Source organism: Grammomys surdaster, unplaced genomic scaffold (genome assembly GCF_004785775.1).
Source record: "Grammomys surdaster isolate TR1022 unplaced genomic scaffold, NIH_TR_1.0 126109, whole genome shotgun sequence".
Taxonomy (NCBI): Eukaryota; Metazoa; Chordata; class Mammalia; order Rodentia; family Muridae; genus Grammomys; species Grammomys surdaster.
Window position 1 is genome coordinate 94,480 of NW_021620917.1, and position 21,225 is coordinate 115,704.

At 44.4% G+C, this 21,225-nt stretch overlaps 1 pseudogene; it reads right to left on the reverse strand.

Moving 5' to 3' along the window:
• Window positions 1–5,165: 5,165 nt before the first annotated feature.
• On the reverse strand, window positions 5,166–18,109 carry LOC114611353 (annotated as a pseudogene).
• Between the last annotated feature and the right edge of the window lie 3,116 nt (window positions 18,110–21,225).

Here is a 21,225-nt window from a genome sequence, read left to right on the forward strand (position 1 = left end):
ATATCCTTAAATAAGGTCTTCTTGTGGAAGGAGCTACTGTTGGAGCTTCTGCCCTGATTTTACAAGAACTCTGAAAAATTGGCTTTAAAAACAAAAGAGGTGGAACGGTATCCCCTCAGAAGGAGTCCCCCTGAAATACTCTCCATCATGCCTTGTTCACTTTTATCTCTCTAAAGCTGAGCTCACGGAAAATCTCTTGCTGATCATGTTGGTGACCTCTGGCACCACCAAGACCAACAAAACTTTGCCACAGATATGGGGAAGGACCCTCTTACCCATAAAGGGATTGGCCCAGACCCAGTTCCCTTATGGAGCCGAGGACTGATATGCCTGTCCAATACCACAGAAGGCACAGCTAACCGGCTACCAAAAAGATTAATGAAAAAAATAGATACCCCCACAAAGCCAGGCCCAACCATAAATACGATGAATAACAATTTACATCCAGGGAAGAGAAATCTCCCTGAGAATTCCCTTCTTTTTTCTTTCCAGGTAAAAATGAATCACCCGTGATGCCTGCTGTTAGAAGTTCTAAACCAGATGTGCCAGAAGCCAGGACCCTCGCCCTTACCCTCACCCCCTACTTTTCCCCACCTGCACAATGTCCTCTGAAGCTTGGCAACTGCAAGATCCTGCTTGGCAACTGCAGATAGACTCAAAGCAGTGTACCATATCTTCTGAAGAATACCAGGGAGACCATAACTCAAGCAGTGTACCATATCTTCTGAAGAATAGCAGGTTGCAGTCCTCCTCGCCCCCACAGATAACTAGAACCCGCCGGTCGGGTCAAGTGGCACCCAGACGTGGGGCTCGAGGCACGGACCCCTCCGGATGGACCCTCATTGAGAGGACGTGCGCACAACATCAAGATTGAGTGAGACAGAGATCGTCGCCCACAACCTGTCGTCCTCGGAACCAGGTTGATTCTGCCATCAAGAAGACGGTTGAAGTTCATTACCATCAGCTGAAAATTGAAGAGGATCCAGAAGTGACTCCACAGGAGACTGACACAGCTGCCAGCTCCCCTGCCTCCCCCTACAGTCGACCCCTAGACTTCCATGCCCTCCAGAAGGGTTCCTGGTATGCCTGGCTTTGCCCTCGTTTCTCTCGCTAGAGAGCTTGGCCTCTTGATCACCCCAACAAAAATTGGCTTTTTCCTAAACCAAGGCCGCCCTTGATATGGCCGCTAACATTGGGGAGCCTTCCTTTATGACAATATTACACCCCAAACTGACAAATGGTTGGTAACTTGAACATTTACGAGGGACTAGGATGACTGTGAGTTAGCCCAATGACGGGATTATTGTAGGTCCACTTCCCAGGGGCCCACCCAATGCAGCCGAAAAGGAGTGTGTGGTGCTGGGAGTGGGTGCAGCCTACATGGCCTAAGACAGGGCTCTCACCCTCCTTTTAACCGCCTCGGGGTCCCTTGACGTTGCCCATCGTCGACAGCCTAAAGTCTCCGACCATCGATGTGACTCGTCTCACATCAATGTTTTGGGGTTGTGAACTTGTCTAAGACCCCCCATAATTAGACATCCAAATTCAAAACTCACATAGTTGGGATTGATCATAAGACGCTTTCTCTAACTAAACAGAGAAGGGGGAGATGCCAGAAGCCAGGACTCTCGCCCTTACCCTCACCCCCTACCTTTCCCCACCTGCACAATGTCCCCTGAAGCTTGGCAACTGCAAGATCCTGCTTGGCAACTGCAGATAGACTCAAAGGAGTGTACCATATCTTCTGAAGAATAGCAGATAGATCATAATTCAAGGCAGTGTACCGTATAGACCATGACATGTTTCAAGGCACAGGCCAAGAAGATTCTGTACTTTTCCACCACCTGACCCCTCTTACCCCCTCCCCTTGTAAAACATGCTATAAAAAAGCATTTCATGTTCAAAAAAATTAAATAAAAAAAAGAAAAAAGAAAGAAAAAAAAGAATTCTATCAGACCTTCAAAATTGACCTAATATCAATCCTGTTCAAACTATTCCACAAAATAGAAACAGAAGGAACACTACCCAATTCATTCTATGAAGCCACAATTACACTCATACCTAAACCACACAAAAACCCAACAAAGAGAACTGCAGACCAATCTCCCTTATGAATATCGATGCAAATATGCTCAATGAAAGTCTCACAAACTGAATCCAAGAACACATCAAAACAATCATCCATCATGATCAAGTAGGCTTTATCCCAGGAATAAAGGGATGGTTCAATATATATATGGAAATCCATCAACATAATCTACTATATAAACAAACTCAATGAAAAAAACCACATAATCATTTCACTAGATGTTGAGAAATCGTTTGACATAATTCAACATCTCTTCATGTTTAAAGTCCTGGAAAGATCAGAAATTCAAGGTCCATACCTAAACATAGTAAAAGCAGTATACAGTAAGCCAGTAGTGGAGCAAGTCTTAAATGTTTCACTGCAATTGGCAGCTCCATTGTCTGTTTTAATCTCATTTGGAAGATGCAGCATAGAAAAACAATGTAGGCAACGACTAATTATATTTTTAGTTGCTTCTCCTGTTAAATCAATTGAAACTAAAAAGCCTGAGAAAGTGTAAATAGTAACCTGTATATATTTTAACTTTCCAAAATCAAAAATATGAGTAACATCCATATGCTATAACTGATTAGATACAAGTCCTTGAAAATTAACGCCACTGTGTAGTACAGGAAGAAACTGGGGACTTTGAGGAGACGTCTTTACAATTTGACTTGCACATTCTCTAGAGATACCAAATTGTTATCTCAAGCTATTTCTATTGTGATGATTTAAAGAATGAGACCATTTGGCAATTGTTCCTGTGTAAGGCCTATAACATCCCTGGATTTAGTAAGTATTAACACAGGAATATCAGAAGGGAATGTGTTAGCCACTTGAGATTCAAGAATGAAACAACCATTGAGCTAGTCAAGGCATATGAAAACTAACACTGAGCTTTTGGGTCTTTCATTAAGAGACTCCTGAGCATTTGGGTGGGTGGAATCAGGCCTCCCCAGCTAAGAAGTAAAGAGAGGATTAACAGTTTACTTCTACACTAGAGGAAAGGGGGCCAGTCTTTCTTCAGTAGCATAGCCCCAGATAGTTACCTCTGTTCAGTGGATGACCCCAAACAATGGACATATAGGCAGCACTAATTAGACTTAGTATGTTACAAACAGAAAAGAATACATGAAGTTGGGGGGTAGATTTGGGAGGAAATTGAAAGAAATTTGAGGGGAAATATGGGCATATATAAACAAAATATATTCTGTATGCATATGAAATTCTCAAAGAATAAAATTTTTACTAAATTAAAAAAAATAATTTGTTTCTGATTCTCCCTCTTTCAGATTTCTATCTTACTTCTTAATATAGGTAATAATCTCAGGTCATGGGGTCATGATCACAGGATTGGAATGTGCTTTACACAATACTGGATGAGCACAGTAATCATCACTCTCACCCAGCTGTGAACCGTGTAAGCTATCACAATTACCTACCTGAAAGACATGCCCACGGGAGCACAGTGTTATGCCACAGAGGCACAGATGTTATCGAAGTTGCCAATATCTTTTTAAGTTGGATTCCAGGCCTACTCCATGAGATGAAATCAGTAACAAATACCGAGTGAAGCCACAAACCTGAGACTAGATATGTCATGAGCTCTAGGAGAAAATCTACTGCTATTATGTTATTAAATGAATGTAGCAATAAGAAAGATTCCTAATAAAATACTGTGATAGCCATAGAATAGTGCATCCCTCAACCCTCATTAGGGAAATTTCTTTATACAATAGTCAATAGTTAACAAGAAAATCTAAAACTTGTGAAGATGAAGACACATTGAAATGCTCAGTTCTAACTAGGCAGGCAGTCTATAGCATAAGGCTCCCCTCTAAGCTCAAAGATCTATGTAGAATGGAAAGAAAAAATATTGTAAGAGCCAAAGGTAGTAAATGACTTTAAGGAAACTGCATTTCCAGGCACAACATGAACATATGAGCTCACAGAGACTGTAACAAAATTCACATGATCCTCACAAGCTCAAACAAGACAAAAATCCTAGTGAAGAAAAGTTCAAAGTCCTCCCTTAAGCCACTGAGCTATTGTCAGCCGAGAGATCCTGGGAAAGGAAAGGCCAGTTTTCCTCAGTGGGGTGGCACTGGGCATATGAACTGCACTCCAATGCAAGCCTCACACCCATGAATAGCTATCCAACACAAATTAGACACTAGTCTTAGCTTTGTTTTGAAGTACTGTGAGAGAATGTGAAGTGGGTGGGAAAGGAGATGGGACAGAATCTGGAAAGACTTGGAGGAAAGAAATTAATATGAACAAAATATATCCAATGAAGCTCTCAAAGAATATAAAGACTTAAAATAAGGGATTTTAATTTATTTGTTTATTGGATATTTTATTTATTTACACTTCAGATATCATCCCCTATACCCATTCCCCATCCCCCCAAAACCCTCTATCCCATCCCTTCTCCTTCTTTTTGCTTTCATTTTTAATCTTTTGCTTCTTTGTTTTTATTCCCTTTAGTTGAGGTAAAAGTTTCAATGTCCTGAAATCTGTATGCTGTACACACAGCCAAAGACCAGAAAACTCAGCACCCCCTTTTCCTCCTCGCCCAACCCAGAGGTGTGAGGCTCTGGTCTGCAGCTACCAGGACACTCCACTAGGGCCCAGGCTGGTTCCCATGGGCTGACACATCTGTCTTCAGCCCCTGTGGAGAGAAGTAACCTGCTGGTTAGTGTTCTAACAGCTTTGAAACACAGAACCCATTCCAGAGAAATATCCTTGAAAGCTTCCTTCAAGTTACTAAGGGAGAGGCTGGGCCTGTGGAGGGATTGGATAGGTCCAGCCACGCCTCCATCCTGCCTTGTCTATTCCATCATGTTAGCATCCCAGTCGCAGTCTCCAAACTCCTAAACCCAGCTGCAGAGACATTTCCCCTGCAAAGCTCGGCCCTCTTGTGGGGTCTGGGGCACGTACGAGGCTTCTGCCTTACTGGAGCACAACTGGAAGAGATCATAATGCTGAAGTAAAAGAAAACCTGCACACCACAGAACGAAAGTATATTAACCTTAGGAGGGGACACTGCAGTTGGTGTGCACCACGTCCATTTGTCCAGCTCTGCTCCAGTCCGAGTTCACTCAGAACTCGATCCACTGGAGCTGCTGCTTGCAGACTCAGAGGAGATGCTCGTGCATAGCCTTGACAGGTCTCCTGAGGGAGTTGAGCCGGGGTTCTCTTTCTTAGTGGGTTTCCTGCTGTTCAGTTGTCCACTGACATCCTGTAGCTGCTTCTCGAGCTCCTTCTTCTCTCCTGAGCTAGCTCCTCTTTCGATTTGGCTGCCTACTTCTTCCCGCTTGTTGACAATGGTTTCCTCTGCTTTTTCTGTAAACGAGACTTGATGTAGAGAGCCGTGGAAAGCAGAGACATCTCTGGCAATCCGATGCTCTCACAAGTTCTGTAATTTACTGTCTTTGTGTAAGGGGAAAGCGCGCGAAGTCACAAGCCCTTCCCGGGGCATATAGGATTTTATGGGCAATTAACCAACCAGATATGTACACATCACTCCAGGGGGTATTTAACCAGGACCTTCCCAGGGCTCAGGGCCTTTTCTCCCAGCCGGTTTCCACCAGCCGGCTTTTTCCCAGCGGGTCTTTTCTCTATAACATCGTAATAAAGATCTGCTGAAGAACTTTGGTGTCTGTGTGATCTCGCCGGCGAGTCCACACCACCGACATAAGTGGTGCCACAAACCCGGGGATTTAAAGGTACCCTGCGGAAAAGAGGCCCTCCCATCCGGAGTAAAACTTTAAGGAACAGCAGAATGGAAAGTTGAGGCCAGGCACACACTCATTGTGGAAATTACAGGATCAAAAGTATAGTTCAGCTATTGTGGTGAGTCAGGAGATACTGAAAGAGATTCAGGATAGAAACTTACCAGAAACTGAATCTGGGAAAGCGCTCACAAGCTCAAATAGAAGCTTGGGTAGACATGTCTACAGAGATTCCCCAGACATTAGATCTGCGGGAGGGAAGTAGGGGCCGGACGAGTCCCTGGGAGAGTTCTTTTACGAAGAAAAAGCCTCTATATCCAGTAGAGGAATTGTAAGATCTGAAATTATATGAATATGAATCGGGGAGGTCTGGTTCCTCCAAGCGAGAACCAGAGAGAGTTGGAAAAATAGTCCGTTATGAGGCAGAAGGAGATGAAGAAGTAGTCCTCTTTGAGGCGGAAGGATTCCATTCACGTGGGTGGCTGCAGCCGCAGACTAGAGAACAAAGGGAGGCGGGGATTAGAAAGTGCGCACTTACAGCTCCCCCGCCCCCCTGGAATTCTCAGGCAGCACTCCCTGCTGCAATTTTGAGCGCACCGCCGCTGCCTTATGCAGACAAGCGCGGTGCAACTACCTTCTTTTCAGAGGAAGATAAAAAGAAAGATGTTTCAAGCCTTTCCAGAGTTTAAAGCTACAGAAAGAAGTTGCGTTTACACATCAGTAGAATATATTTCTATTAAAGAACTTGCTGAGTTAGTTCAAAAGCATGGGTTTGATGCTAATTTTACAGCCATGAAGTTTGAGAGATTTGCCGCTATGGCAATAGCTCCGAATGTTTGGCAAAATACAATAAAAGCTACTCTCCCCAATAAGAATTAATAGATACTGGGGCTGATGTAACAATTATTAAAAGACAAGAGTGCCTTTAACTTGGCGTTTGTCTGATCCCTCATTCAACTAAAAAGAGTTGCTTATTCAGCTAAACCAAAAACAAAGTTCAAATTTAAGATTTATGAAATTAATGAGACATTACAGCCTGTCTTGCCTACGTCAGTTACCATTCTAGTAAATACATAGAATTATTATAGATTTGAGAGATTGTTTTTATTGTTCCTTTACATCCTGGTAAAGGTGATGAATTTAAATCCAATAAATTTACTAGTGATTCTTGAGAGCCCATGAAACAATGTCATTAAAAGGCTGCTTCAAAGAATGATTAATAGTCTTATATAAAAATCTGTTATTGCTTTAATACAGAAGTTAAACATTTAAATCTCTCAGTATATTTTATTCATTTTGTTAACTGATATCTCTAAAAGGAGTTTTTCTGTACGCCCTTACTCTAATACAATGAGTTTTTAATATTTGAGAATTCAGTTACATCTTAAACAGATTGTGACACAGAAAATTCCAATAAGAATGGATAATGGGGGCTGGAGAGATGACTCAGCCGTTAAAGGCTAGGCTCACAACTACAAATATTTAGAGTTCAATTCCCAGCAACCCATGGTGGCTCACAATCATTCGTAGTGGGATCTAGCGCCCTCTTCTGGCTTACAGGCGTACATACAAAAATTGGTTTACTTTTAATGATTCTTAAAAATCAAGTTAACAGATATTAATTGGCTAAAACCTCATCTTAAACTAACCATAAGAGGATTTGAACCTCTGTTCGATGTTTTTCAAGAGAGATACAAATCCTAATTCCCCTCGACAGTTAACTGATGAGGAATAGATAGCTTTGTAAAGGTATAGAATAAGCTATTGGTCATTAAAGGATAAATTATCTAGACCATGATACATTGTTGGCTGTTTACATTATTGCTACTCATGTGCTCACAACAGACCTTGGCCAAAGAAACCATTAATGTAGATTCATCTATCTACAAGTAAAGTTTGAACATCTTATTATGAAACTATTACAGTATTAATACAAGATTGTAAGATAGAATCCTGAAAATATTTTAGATGAAATGCTAATTCTTTATTCCAAATAAAAATTAAGTTGGTTATTGGAAAATAATGATATTTGACCTATTACTTGGCAAAGTTTTTAGGCAAAATTGATAATCATTATCCATAAGACAAGTTGTTAACAGTTGTTCTCTATACATGCTTTTGTTTTTCCTATAAATTTACATGCAGCCCATAGAAAAAATATTTACTATATTTACAGATGCCGCATCAATTTATTAGACAGTATATGTAATTATATCACATGTTCATTTTCTTGAATTTTCCCTTGCTTCAACACAAATAATTAAATTATGTGCTGTAGACACTGTTTGAAATGCTGAAAATTCAAGCTTTCAATTGGTACACTCATAGCCAGTATATGGCTCATGGTTTATAACTGCTTAAAATTGTTGCCCTTTTAGATACTACTAATTCTCAAATTTTACAGTTAATTATAAAAATACAGCTTAATTGAAGAAACATGTACTGTTTCTTTACAAGACATTTAAGGGTTCATTGGATTGCCTAGAACCCAGGACAATGCCAGAACAGATTTGTATACCAGTCAAATTATAGACTGTATAGAAACAATTAGCCATACAATCTTATTCTTTATATCATCAAAATAATAATAGCTTGAGACTATAATTTAATATTTCTAGAAAGTGAACAAGTAAAATAACAAAAACTTCTTCTCAGTGTCCTCAATTTTCATAATGGTGTTAAGCCTTGAAGACTTACACATGATTAATCATGGCAAATAGATGTTACCCATATCCCATCCTTTGGGAGACTTCAATATTTACATGTTTCTATTGACACCTGTTCTGGAATCATTTTTGCCTCCCCTTTATAGGGAGAAAAGACAACACATGTTATCCAACATTACCTTGAGGCCTGGAGTGCCTGGGGAAAGCCTAAAATTCTCAACTTATACGTCTCAGAAGTTTGGACAATTTTGTTGCCAAATAGAGGTGACTCACCTGACAGGTCTACCATACAATCCTCAAGGACAAGACATTACAAAACGGGCTCATCACACTCTTAAATATTATTTTTTAAAACAAAAAGGGGGAGTCAAGGAGGCTCTACCCTCAGTGCCACGAGTCACTGTTTCTGTAGCTCTCTTTACCCTCAATTTTTTGAATTTGGACAGTCAGGGCCATTCGGCTGCTGACCGTCATTGTTTAGAGCCTGATAGGCCAAAGGAGATGGTCAAGTGGAAGGACGTCCTGACCGGACAATGGAATGGCCCGGATCCTATATTAATTAGATCCAGGGGAGCTGTCTGTGTTTTTCCACAGGAAGAAGACAATCCATTCTGGCTACCAGAGCGACTGACGCGAAGGCTCGTGACAACTGAAGATGACACTCCGAAGAATTCATCTGCAGATGCTTCCAGTCCTAATTTGGATCCTCCAAAATTGGGTTCCTAGTATATGGGGAGAACAACGATGGGCTATATTATCTGCTTTTCCTAAACCTATACCTGTTAGACATGATGCCATGGTGTTTCCAAGATTTCTTACAACTAATAGAACCATGGGGCTGCCTTATCTTCCCTATGATAAAACGCAGGCCCCCCTGGGAGAAAATCGTTCCTTGCCTGAATGGGGTTCTCTCTGTTTTCAGATTACTGAGACAGGAAACTGTATAACTCTCTCGAAGAGAACCTTGGGGTGGTTTTATGAAAAGAGAAGCTGGGTTAAACTAACAACTAAAAGGAATGATAATGAAAAGGACAATAGTTATGTCAAAGAGTTCTCACAGTCCTTTTTGCAACCAGCCATTTGGATAGATGGAACATTTTTATCACCCAAACTTATTGATGGAGAGCATCCTCATCAACCTAAGATCTCTCCTTTTTGTAGTCTAGAAGATGAGGGAGCTGTTCTGCCTTGGTCTGATTGTCAATCCAGAGTAACACGATGGGCAGATACCAATGAAACCTTTTCCTTTTCACCCAATATGTTGGGAGATCCTGGAGCTGACGCGGTAATGAGAAAGGGTCCTTTTCTACAGAGCGTTAGTATGAATCCTTTTCATAAATGGCTACTCTGTGGAGTTAATGGCAGTTGTACCGACCTCAACTCGCTAGCCTTTCTCCAGGGCGGAGCGTCAGGAAGAACATCCTTTACAGGAGTTATTAATGAAACTATGGTGAAACAGAGTGCAGATCTGATCCCTCAGTTGACAAATCCTATTCAGTTAATTACTGGAGTTAACAGGATTATTGTAAATCAAACAGTATTTTCACCTACACCAGTGTGTGTTTTTCCACCTTTCTTGTTTATTCTTTCCAATTCCTCATTTGAAAAATGCACTAATGATTCATGCATGATGTCTCAGTGTTGGGCTGTTGGACAAGCTAAACGTGCCATGGTTGCCAGAGTGCCACGATGGGTTCCTGTTCCTGTTGAGACACCCTCTACTCTGTCATTATTCAGACAAAAAAGAGACTTTGGCATAACTGCAGCCATAATAACGGCGATATCAGTCACTGCCATTGCAGCTACAGCTGCTGGGATTGCTATGACAACCAAAGTCCAAACAGCAGCAGCCTTAAATCGGCTGTCCGCTACAGTGACAGAGGCAGGCAACTTCCATACTTCTGCTAATGCTGAATTGAAAGGCGGATTGATGATTGTTAATCAGCGCCTAGACTTGGTAGAAGAAAGAATAGATATCCTCTTTCAATTGGCACAATTGGGATGTGAAAGAAGTCTGGGAGCACTCTGTATTACTAGTGTTCAATATGAAAACTTTACTCGAGCAGCTAATTTGTCCAGACAATTGTCTGGTTACCTAACAGGAGAAGGGTCAGAAGGATTTGATGAACTTCTCAAGAAGTTGCAAGCAGCGGTGGCAGCCATCAACTCAACGCGTGTGGACGTTTCGCTGACTGAAGGACTCTCCACCTGGATCTCTTCGGCCTTCTCTTTCTTTGAGGAGTGGGTGGGAGTAGGCCTGTTTGGTACAACCCTGTGTTGTGGATTAGTGTTCATACTCTGGTTGGTTTGCAAGCTCAGAGTTCAACAGAAAAGTGACAAAGTCGTGATTACCCAAGCACTTGTGGCCTTAGAACAAGGTTCATCTCCCTAAATCTGGCTGTCTATGCTAAAGAAATAGCCAGCAAACAGATCCTCAGCTACTGCACCCCAAGGGCTCAGCCCATTACACTGGGTCAGTGAGGAGTTTTAGTCTGACTGGTCCTTGTCTGTGTAGCTCTGGTACCTGAATTTTGAGACAAACAGCCCTTGCACCCCTAGGAGGTGACTCCATTGCACAGGGATGGGTGTTTGCATCTCTCTCGGTTTCCCCTAGCCTTTGCACCCAGAGGTCTTGCTTCCATTGCACCTGGTAAGGTGGGAGAGACTGTATCAAACTATTAGTCCTTGATCGCTTATTCCCCCATAATGGAATCTGCTTGATCGGGCTTGAGTTTGATTGGTACCGTGCCAGACAGACCAAGGACAGCTCTATCTTTTCGTCTCCAGGCCAGCTGCCATTGATCCCAACGACTGGAATAGGTTGATGCCATATGCCAGAGATACACCATGTGGTGTGAGTTTACCCCATGACGGGCATTACAAGTGGCCACAACCTGGGGTGCACATTCAATGAATGCCAGGTGTGGGTGCACAACCCTCGTAGCCTAAGACAGGGAGCTCACCATTCTTTGGTGCTGGCTATGGAAAAACGTCAACTAGCCTAAGACACGGGAAATGGCCAGTGCCTGTGATTCTCATTTAAAACAAAAAGGGGGAGATGTAGAGAGCCGTGGAAAGCAGAGACATCTCTGGCAATCCAATGCTCTCACAAGTTCTGTAATTTACTGTCTTTGTGTAAGGGGAAAGTGCGCGAAGTCACAAGCCCTTCCCGGGGCATATAGGATTTTATGGGCAATTAACCAACCAGGTATGTACACATCACTCCAGGGGGTATTTAACCAGGACCTTCCCGGGGCTCGGGGCCTTTTCTCCCAGCCGGTTTCCACCAGCCGGCTTTTTCCCAGCAGGTCTTTTCTCTATAACATCGTAATAAAGATCTGCTGAAGAACTTTGGTGTCTGTGTGATCTCGCCGGCGAGTCCACACCACCGACAACTTGACATGTCTCTCAAGTTCCCACAGAGTGTTTGGCTTCAGAGTCTCAAAGCCAGTCTCAATCTTGTCTGGGTTCAAGTACTGAAGTGAGTGCTCCCGAGAATGAATGATGTGCACCACACATTCTAGCTTCTTGCCGGGCAGCAGGTTGCTGCTTCATCATTGCTCATGAGCAGGCCCTTCTCCTCTTCCTCTGAGTCATAGGATGCAGACGTCTGCTTGCTGCACTTCTTGAGCTGTCTACTGGCTGTAGTTGTGCTATTGGCCTTCTTGGTAGAAGCCTTCTTCTGCTGGGCCTACTTGGCTGCTGGAGTTGCCTTGGCCTTCTCCTCCTCGGACTTGGCCTTGTGCTTCTCCTCTTTGTCTTCGTCCTTGTCTTTCTTCTTCTCCTTTTGATTCTTCTCCTTCTTCTTCTTTGCTTTGTTCACTGGGGCCTGAGACAAGACAGCCAGCTGTTCATGCACAGCATCCAGCTGCTCCTGCAGCTATGGCAGACGAGTGGCTCCCTCCTCTTCTGAGACTGAGCTGCCTTAATCTGAAGAGCTCTCCTCTCTACTGTGGCTGGCTCAGCCCCTTTGCTCACAATGAGGGTTGTGGGAGCCAGAAGCACAGGTGCCTCCATGGGCTCATTGGGTATCTTGGCAAGCCTCATATCAAACACATCCTGGAGCTTGCTGGCCATAGCAGCCACTTCATGGTCTGGAGGATTGTACACCGAGAACATTAACCAGATATCAGCATCGAAGCCCTGTGCATCTGGATACTCACAACTATCCATGTTCCTTTTGACTGTGCTGAGGTTCATGGGGTGCATGATGATGTCATGGAAGCTATGAAGCTCCAGTGCCTCAGCGTTCACTGGCTTGTAAAAGGGCCATGCATAGGCAGCATGCATCTTGGACAGCATCTCCTGGAGGATGCTGTCACAGTGGTGCAGGTGCTCGGACGGTTTTCTCTTTTTACCCATGTGCTGTGGGACCTTACCATCTTCCAGGTCCCTCTTGGGAGGTTTCATGGGGCGGACACCACTCTCCCTTCAGGCCACTACCTTGGCTCGCTTGGGCTCTGAGAGTGACATGAAAGACTCACTCCGACTGGCAATGATGGTGAACTTTGTGGGTGTGGTTGTGTCTGATTTTCACTTCAAGTCTCTTTTCTTGACTACAGGTGGTGTGGAAGGGACCGCAGGGATGATGAGTACTGCAGGAGAAGGTGGTGCAGCTAGTGGGGGGACTGGAACTGACGTTTGCAGTGATTGTTGATATATGGGAGGAAGTAATGACAGGTGTCTGGGATACAGTGGGGGTTATGTTCTAGGAGGGGGTTGCTGGGGAGTCCTAAGACACAGCTGCCAAGTGTTGTGTACCTGCATTCCGGGCTCCTGCAGCTGGCTTACTGCCTTTGCCTTTTGGAGCAGGGGGCAATAGTTCAATTTCCTCCTGAGGCATCTGGGCCACTTTTGCAGAAAGATTTTCTCTAAGATCTGGGCCATTAGCACTATGTCATCTGAGGGTTTATTATAAATATAGCAGTTTGTAAACATGGTGTTGAAGTCCTGCATACACTCACTGGCACAGCAATAATTATTTTCTAGTCTCTTCTTGATAGTCCCCATGTCCATTGGGTTTTTCTTTATTATTTTATGATAATCAGGCAGGTTCAGCTTGATTGCATCCACAGGCTGGTAGAAAGGCCAGGCGAACTGATGCTTCCAGAGTGTCTTCACCACTACATTCTGCATGTACTGCAGTTGGTTAGTCTTTTGGCTGGCGGGACTTGCTGGGTTTGGAGACCTCAGGTGGGGGAGGGTTCACAGGCGGGGACTGCCGGGATCCCCATGGGGGCAGCTGATGCAGTAGTGGACACCCTCTGCCAGCTTAGTCACTTGCTGTCACAGCAGCAGCTCAAACAGGTGCTCCTCATGGAAGTTTGGCATCCAATTTCTGAGCCCAAACAGGCACTTGGCCTAGGCGGTTCCAGTGCCTTCTCCTCATGGCCTGTGCAGCCAGCTCCTTGTGGAGCTGTGGAAATCCTGGGGTGTTTGGCCATGCCTCCAAAACCCAGAGACCTGACACGAGGTCTCCATGTAACATGCAGTGGGTCATGTAAGGCCCAGGTAGAGGGCGGGGGAACAGGTCTCTGTCTCAAGATTTAGATTACCTAAAGGCCAGAGCACAGTCACCTCCCAAGCCCCTCCTCTCCCCAATATAAGGGGGCCTCTCCTTGCATTTTGTGGGAGAGCACATCATCATTCAGACTCATCACCATGTCAATAAATCTCCAAGTCTTCAACTCCACATGTTTCTTGGAACTCTGGACTCATTGTGTAAGTGGAAAACTCATGCGGGGGCGGGGAGAAGCCTTCTCCGCCTGTCCCTGTGCTCTCTGCACTCTAGCAGCCCACGGGAAACTCTCCCCTTACAACAACCAGATGTGGATGGTAATGGTCCAATAAGAACCAGTCAAGGTGAATTTCATGTTCTGTCACTGACTTGCCATCTCCTTTATATTAGATGGTAATTTGTATAGACACTGAGAAAGATCGATAGATGTACTGAATCTATAACCATGAATCAAGACCATTCAATTAAGCCCCATTTTTATTTGGAATTAATTCATGAGATAAATTAAAAGGTTCAACGTTCTTAGACACTGCCTTCTTGAAAAATACAATAGAACTCCTTGAGGGAAAGTCACACTCCAGTTATGACTGCATCTCTTGGCACAACCTTTAGAACAATGGGTTTTGCTGGTTGAAGAAGTCCTTGTCTGCTTAATTTCAGAGGTATCTGCAACAGGAGAAGAAAAATGTTGAAAAGCAATGAGTAAACCAACAAGATCCCCAGAACAAAAGTTAAATATGTATATATTTATATATGTATATATGTATATATATTTGGTATAATAATGCTTTGCAGAACCAAAAAGCTGCATTTAATATCATTTAATGTGACATTAATTCTCCATTATTCTAAAAGCTATGTCAATTTGAGGTTGAAAGCTTTCATCTAAGTGTACATTATGTAAAATGGTGATTGAGAATCTACTGTATTCAGGGCCTGAGATGAACTCATGCTGGTTTATACTATTTATTTTCTGTGCTGACTTGGAGTAAAACAGAAAGTTTAACATTCTTAACCTTATTCTTAGTTTTTCTGTCATATTATTTTTTAAGTCATGAAAAAAAAAGAAAAGTTATGTTTGGTTTTGCAAGATAACCATGAGAGGATACATTTCCACTCTATTTACAGTCCCTAACTCCAAGATCATATCTCACTACTACACCTCTGAAGGGAAAAAACTCGCGCATACAGGCACAGCAGCTCATCCCATGCAGCGGCATGGGGACACAGTGTGGACCATAGTGGCAGGTCCGGCACCTGGTGGCAGCATGCCTGTCCTAGAACTTTTCCTGAAGCGGAAATTTCCCACATACACGAGGAAGTCCAAGGTTTCCAGGAGACATGTAGAATCCGTGGAAGAAGTTTATTGATCATGCTGTGAAAGTTGGATCAGGATGTGCGCTCCCTGAAACTCAGGACAGACCTGGGTTAAATAGGGAGGGAGGAAGGGAGAGGGTCTGGGGAAGAATGCTTAATTTGCTCTGCCCTCTGGCCTCCATTAGTATGTAAATCCCTAGGACCTGAGGCCTGTAGTCACACCTGTGCACTTTGGGAGGAGATGTAATGGCCTACGTGACTGAACAATGTAGGTCTATGGAGACTGGACTGCGTGTCAGGACTCTGGGTTTTGGGTACTTGGCCAAACCCCTGCCGTTTCTCCCTTGGAGTCTCGGGGTTCCAGGCCCATGCCCAGCCAAGAACCAGGATATCCTACACAGTCCCACATCTCCTCCCCTTTACTTTTTTTTAAAAGGGGGGTCACTGTCATCTGTGGTGAAAATTTTGGATGAGGAAGCCAAAAGAAAACACCATGTAGGCCAGAGGGGTTAGCAGAATTAGGTCACAGGATAAGGAGAGTGGAAAGTGGGGGTTGGGAAGGCAAGGGATCATTGAATCAATCAATTAGTTGATACAGTTTAAGGGTAATAACATCTGACTAATCTAGATAGACATTAAGTTTTCCTCACTAACATGTAACTTTAGCTATTTGACTTTGGCAAAAGAGTTCATCTGTAGCTCTAAGGTCTGTATCTGTCTTCTGTAGGATTTAGCGTGTGTCTCTGGATCTTGGCGTGAGTCTTTAGAGTTTGGTGTTTCTCTGGGTCTCATTGTTGTCTCTGGAGTCTTCAGTCAGGTGGTGTGGCTGCAAGGAGATAGCATGGCATCCTAGGAAGGTTACAGGAGGTTGCATTGTCTCCACTGGACTTGTGGGAGCACCTGTGTGATAGTCAAAACAGGGAAGCAGCACACCAGCAGGGGTATGTCTGCAAAGGGTGTGTAGTAAGCATTAAGTCACTGGGGAGCAAGCACATCATGGTCTGTCATTAAGATCTTGGAAAAGCAAAGGTGCTTGAGGAAATTTTAGTCTTAGAAGGCACCTTGGAGTCTCTTTTGGATGGCTGAGGAAGAAAAACATCATGTTAATTATGTATCTGGGATTGGCAGCAACAGTTTGTCTATAAAAGGAAACTAGTTGTTAATTAAGGTTTGAAAAATGGTAGTCAGCATCATTGATTTGACCTGTGGAAGTAGATTAAATGACTTTTGAACCTTGAAGAAGTCTTAAAAATTTGAAAAAAAAAATGTTGGACATATGAGTGTTAGAGAGAAAAGGAAACATTTAACAAAAACAAGAAAATTTTTGGTTGAAAAGCATGAATGATGTTGTAGGGCTTCCTGTTGGAGAGAAAAAACATTAATGGCAGTTTTAGAAGCAGTGGGCAATGGACCTATCCTGCCATGTGGAGGCTGGGCTGCCACGTGGTGGCTGGGTGCTCTAGCAGAGAGGCCAGTGTATTCCCCATTTGTTTTTCTTAGGAATCCTAAATGTAGAGGAGAAAATGAAGGCAAACCTTGAAGAAAAGCTCAAAGCTAGATACATAGAGGCTTGATAGGAAAGTCAGAGTTAGAATGAGTGAAATTCTGTGTGACAGACTGGGTTATGGGAAAGAGACACGTGGAGGCTGGATTCTCCTGGGAGAAGCTGGCAGGCAGTGCTCACAGTTCTTTTAGGCCCAGCCTGGCATTTTTAGCCACAAGAAAGAAACTGAGAGGAACACAGGGGTGAAGGGAGAAGACAGGGTCCCAGTCCCGCTGCTCCAGGCAAACCAGCTGGGCTGTAGCTGGTCGCAAATGACCTAGGAGGTGAAGCGAGGAAGAGAGCAATCAGGGAGCCAGCCCTGTTGCTTCAGGCAAGCCAGAACTGGCCACAAATGATGGAGGAGTCGCGGAAGTCTATGCTAGGCTAGCAGGCAGCCTGTGAAAGACTGACCCCCTGAGGGGAAAATCACTGGGGACTGAAGTTCAGAGCCAGTGTTCCTGAGAAGCTAGCAGGCAGAGTGTGAAAGGCTGACCCCTGGGAGAAGGACAAAGAGCACAGATTAGGGAGTCGCCGACATCTTGTTGAGTTGGAGAACATGTGGGGAGAAAGAGAGAAAGAAGCCTAAGCCAGCAGGCTGTGCACTAAAGACTGAAGTTGGAGCTTCTGAAAGCTCAAAACGAAAGGAGAATCTCTCACCCAAGGGAAAGAGTCTTAGAACAAGAGTCATGGTGGGCATTGTGGCCTGAAAGACAGCTGTTCTCTGTAAAGGAGCCTTCTCTGTGGAGCTGGGGGATGGGCAGAGTGGAGGCTAGGGAGCCGCCATCTTGCCCTTGAACTGGAGAACACGTGGAGGAGAAGGAGAGACAGAGAGAGACCTAGTCTTTTGAACTAGGCAGGAGCTAGTGGTAGCTAAGAGTCAGAGAGAAAACTCTGGTCTGAAACACGTAGAGAGAGAAAGAGAGAGGAAGGGGGACAGAGAGAGACCTGCCTAGTCTTGTGAGCTAGGCTGGAGTTACTCATGGTTCCATGGAGAGGTTCTTGGCCGACGCCAGCAGGGGTGTATTCTTGAAGCAGGCTATGTCGGAATCCTCTACCACCTGTAGGGAATGATGTAGGCCTATGCATGGACACGCGTGGGTGTGAGTCTCTGTTGCGTTGTAGGTCCGTGTGTCTGTCACGACTTGGTAGGCTGGTATTGTAGTTCAGCATGGCAGGAGCACACAGGATCTTGGCTGAGTTTATTCCCTCCAACACCAGGCGAGTGTGGTGGGGTCCCATCCGGCATGGAGAATTCTCACTCATTCTGGTTCCATGGTGGTGCAGAGCTCTTGGACTGGAGATCCCTGGGCCAGAAGGTGTCCAGAGACCAAGTGGTCTCAAGCCCTTGGGCTGTCAGACCACTGAGAGGCTGCAGAAGGACCAAGACTGAGGGCATGTGGGCATGTGACCGGCTGACACACAGCTGAGAAAATGAGGGGGGAGGGGGTTGGGGATCCCTGGGCCCTGAGGCAGCCAGGGACTGACAGTCTCAAGCTCTTGGGCTCTCAGACCACTGAGAGGATGCAGAAGGACCAAGACTGGGGGCATGTGGGCATGTGACCGGCCAACCCACAGCTGAGAGAAACGAGGTGGGGGAGAAGAAAGAGGCCCTGACAGCACCTGCAGGAGAGATTTGGTTACTGTACTTGCTTAGCAGACTCAGTGGCCTGGCTAGCTTGCTCGAAGATGTGGGTCCCCATGGCTAGAACACAGAGAAGTCCTCCAGATGAGAGATTAAGCAGCTGCAGCTTCAGTCAGCAAGGGAGAAGCATGGAATCTTCACTGAGTCAATTCCTCACAGCACCAGACAAGCACAGCGGGGCCTCACACAGCATGGGGAATTCTCACTCAGTCTTGGATTCCAAAAGGTGGGCTAGAGCTCTGAGGTGGACCCAGGTTTCGATGTCTCTATTTTGGAGCCTCCAGACGCCACTGGGTGGGGGGGCCACAGCAAAACAGAGATGGGGACAAGTGAGCTTGGCTGGCAGCTCACTTGCCAAGAGAGAGAGAGACAGTGACAGCCCTGGTGCCATGCCTTGTGGAAAGCATTTGCCTGTTATACTTGCTTGGCTGAGAGATGGCTGTTCGGCTACCTTGTTTCACTTCTGTAGCTGCATGGCTGTTCTAGGCTCCACATTGATTGTGCCAAATGTGGGTAAATAGGCTGCAGTGGGGGTCCCAGAGGCTTTTCCCAAGGTGGAGTTTTCCCACATACACGAGGAAGTCCCAGGTTTCCAGGAGACATGTGGAATCCGTGGAAGAAGTTTATTGATCATGCTGTGAAAGTTGGATCAGGATATGTGCCCCCTGAAACTCAGGGCAGACCTGGGTTAAACAGAGGGAGAAGGAGGGAGGGTCTGGGGAAGAATGCTTAATTTGCTCCACCCTCTGGCCTTCATTGGTATGTAAATCCCTAGGGCCTGATACCTGTAGTCACACCTGTGCACTTTGGGAGGGGCTGTAATGGCCTACGTGACTGAACAATGTAGGTCTATGGAGTCAGGACTCTGGGTTCTGGGGACTTGGCCGAACCCCTGCTGTTTCTCCCTTGGAGTCTCAGGGTTCCAGGCCCATGCCCAGCCAAGAACCAGGAAACCCTTACACAGTCCCACACTCTTCAGCATATTCAGGGCAAGTCTTCTGGGGGACACATACTTTGCTTGCTATTCTAGCATCTATTCTTGGCTTCCAAGGTTGGGATTAGAAAACTCTAATTCTACAAGATTTTTCAATTATTATTTAGCCTTATACTCTTCAGTGATGAATGGGAAAAGCCTCCAATGGAAAAATCTTCTAGTCACAGGAAAAGGAAAGGGAACAAAGTTGTCATGGAGACAGAGAAGTGTCCATTTTAAAATGACTGGAGCTTAAAAGAGCATCCGCCTCATGCCAGGTAGGCAATTAAGTCTCAAAACTAGAACTTTGTTTTATCTGTTTAAATCCTTGTACATAATTTAAATGCTTTAGTGATGAAGTACTAATTTAAATAATAATGTCTGTAGATAAAGCTATACAACTGCCTTAAAACACAGATCAAAAACTCAACACATCTGTCTCTGTCCAAAAAAAAATCCCATTAATATAAAGAAGCCACACTCTAAATACACAAGTCCTGTACATTTCACCCATCCCTTTACATGATACATTACCAAGTTAGTCAGGAAACTGCAAAGTAAATGCTTTTTCTAAATGTCTTATTTTATGCTTTTATAATTTTAAGAACTGTACACATATTTTTGATTGAGGCATACAAAAAAGATGTACACATAAATATTTATATAAATGGAACAGTTCATTTAAAATTAATGTTTTTATGAATGAAAATTATAACTGTAAGACATGCTTACAAATATTTATGAAAGGTTTTCAATGTGAAAACCCTCCTCAAAGAACCATTTAGAATTTGAGAAAGGAATAATAGGAGGAGCTCTAAATGCAGCAGTGTCTTAGGTAAGGAGACAGCAACACCCACCACAAAGAGAAAGTAACTGAGACCCTCTGGGACCCAGGAATTCACTCCTAGCCCAGGACGCTGGTTCTTTCTGGTCTGTGCCCAAGCACTGAGCATATCTTGGGCTTCAGCTCTGCACCCAATCCCACAAAACCCAAAGGAAGCAGGGCTATCAGGAGATCTAACACTGGCAGTATCTTAAGTAAGGAGATAGCAACACCTGCCTCAAACAGGGAGAAACTGGGACCATCTGGAACCCAGGAATTCACTCCTGGTCAGGGGCACTGGTTCCTTCAGGTCTGCGCCAGAGCATTGAGCAGATATTGGGCTTCAGCTCTAACCCCAGCAGCAACATCCACCCCAAAGAGTTCTGATACAACCAAGACAATAGGAAATACAGGGTCCAGTCAGAGACAATGCAGGTAGCACTAAGGAGATCCAGATGGTGAAAGGCAATCTCAAGAACATAAGCATCAGCAAACCAGGGAACTTGGCATCATCAGAACCTAGTGCTCCGACAATAGAAAGTCCTGAATTCCCCATCGCACCAGGAAAGCAAGATTCAGATTTAAAATCACTTCTAATGATGATGATAGAGGACTTAAATAAGACTAAAAGAAATTGAGGAGATCTTGATCACCCCAACAAAAATTGGCTTTTTCCTAAACTAAGGCTGCCCTTGATATGGCTGCTAACATTGGGGAGCCTTCCTTTATGACAATATTACACCCCAAGCTGACAAATGGTTGGTAACTTGAACATTTACGAGGGACTAGGATGACTGTGAGTTAGCCCAATGACGGGATTATTGTAGGTCCACTTCCCAGGGGCCCACCCAATGCAGCCGAAAAGGAGTGTGTGGTGCTGGGAGTGGGTGCAGCCTACATGGCCTAAGACAGGGCTCTCACCCTCCTTTCACCCGCCTCGG